At 36.2% G+C, this 2,185-nt stretch overlaps 1 pseudogene; it reads left to right on the plus strand.

Moving 5' to 3' along the window:
- On the plus strand, window positions 1–1,960 carry LOC115791074 (cytochrome P450 2J1-like; annotated as a pseudogene).
- Window positions 1,961–2,185: the final 225 nt, after the last annotated feature.

The raw sequence follows: 2,185 nt of genomic DNA on the forward strand, positions 1-2,185 counted from the left end.
ATGGAGACATTATACCACGTTCTTGGATTGGAGTGGTTAGATGGCAGGAGCATTTTAATATTTTTATGTATTTTCTGCTGTTGACTGATATTTTGAAGGACCAAAAAACTTTCCTCCTGGACCGTGGGCTCTTCCATTTTTCGGCGACTTTCATCGCATCAGACCTGACAGAATTCACCTGCAGTTCAGGGAGGTATGAGTCTTAACTTTTATTATTTTATTATCATAGAATAAAATATCAGAAGATTAAAGATCCTGTTAACTTCGAACCTATTTTTGAATACCCATTACTTTAACTTACTTTTTACTATTACTTCATGGAAGAATATATTTAATATATATGCAATAGTTAGTAAAATGAAAATTTCAGAAGTAATTTACATCAAGCTCAGAAAAGACCCTACTGAAAACTCTGGAAATCACTAACTCACTGGACTTTATCCTCAGTTCCCTTTAGTCACACTTTTTTCCAGATGTTTTGACCACCAAACTCAAAGTAAAATGGTTTACCGAGGCCATAAAACATTAGGTCAAAATATAAAGTATGTGGTAAGAGAGAAGTTGCGAATTGCAGTTCACTAGTTTGGTGCTCTTAAAGCTGCTTTTGGAACCAAACTCAAGAGGCTTCAATTACAGCCACATTTTAGGTCACTCATATTCTCATATCAACATTTTTTCATGTGATTCCAGCTTGGTTTCTTGTTAAGAGACATAATATTAGTGAGGCAGCATTGCTCCATTCTTAACATTTTTCAGTTAAGAATGCAGAAGAGGGATATTATTCCTCTGAATGTTATGTGTAAGCTGGGTGGGACACAGAAAGAATAAGAAGAACTTGGGAAACTTGGGAAAGGCCAAAGATTTTTTTAAGTTTTCCTTCTTAGAAAATATATCAACTTACTACTGAACAACAACACCTGTCCACTGTCTTTTTTGTAGTTTGCAGAGAAACATGGAAACATTTTCACCCTTCGGCTCTTTGGTCAAAGAATTGTGGTCATTAATAGCTACAAGTTTGTGAAAGAAGCCCTGGTCCAGCGAGCAGAAGACTTCATAGATCGTCCCACCATACCATTGTTTGAAGCTTTATTTGGGAACAAAGGTTGTGTTTTTTGTTTTTCTCTTTCAGTTTTTCTTTTCTATTTCATTAGTACTTAGTAAAATAAACAGTAAAATTGTGACACTTACATCCAGTCTAATTTGGTGTCTTTATGTTTCAAAGGTCTTGTGGGTTCAAATGGTTATTCATGGAAGCAGCAGAGAAGATTTGCTCTTCATACACTCAGAAACTTTGGTCTGGGCAAGAAGACCCTGGAGTTATACATCCAGCAGGAGTGCCAGTATATCTCAGAAGCTTTCACACAACACCAAGGCAAAACAATCTTTGCTGTTTTACTGTTGTATTTGTTTTTTTTTTATATATATATTTCACTGCTTATTACATGGACTTGTTTAGTTTTTCCTGCAAAATGTAAACAAATTAGTGCATGGGAAAGAAACCGAGTTAAAAGAAAATCACCATCCTCTATGATAGAGCTGAAGCTATGAGGCTGATTATCACAAGTCAATAGCATTTGCCTACTTTGATTTGATATGGTGTACATCTCATGTGTCATATCCAAATGTTCTGATTTCATTTACAGGAAAGCCCTTTAATGCCCAGCCACTGATAAACAACGCTGTGTCAAACATCATCTGCTGTTTGGTGTTTGGGAATCGATCTGAGTACACTGACAAGCAGTACCAGTCCATTACTCATAACTTCAGTGAAATGTTGCGCTTACAGGGAACCGTGTCAACACAGGGAAACCTCCTTCTAACATGCCACATCATGCAATAATCATATTAAATCAGGATTTATACAAAATGCATGTCACATTATATCTACTGTGAATTGATTTCCTTCTTCGGTCTTTCTCAGTTTAAGTGGAGTGTGAATCCCAGTGATCCTGGGAGTTATGTTTTTAGGAGCACAGTCTCCTGGTAGAGTAGAGAGTAGAGTATCTGATCACAAATATTCTAACTTTTACATAAGAATCCATCAGCTCATAAAGGGAAGTAAGTGGAGCTGTAGTGCTTCTTGAAGCAATTCTTGAGATTTTTAAGCCATGTTAAAACTCCTCCTTATTTAGCTTATCTGAGCAGGTTTTTTCAAGCATTATATTGCTATAAATGAAGGACAACC

This window comes from Archocentrus centrarchus, chromosome 13, assembly GCF_007364275.1.
Source record: "Archocentrus centrarchus isolate MPI-CPG fArcCen1 chromosome 13, fArcCen1, whole genome shotgun sequence".
Taxonomy (NCBI): Eukaryota; Metazoa; Chordata; class Actinopteri; order Cichliformes; family Cichlidae; genus Archocentrus; species Archocentrus centrarchus.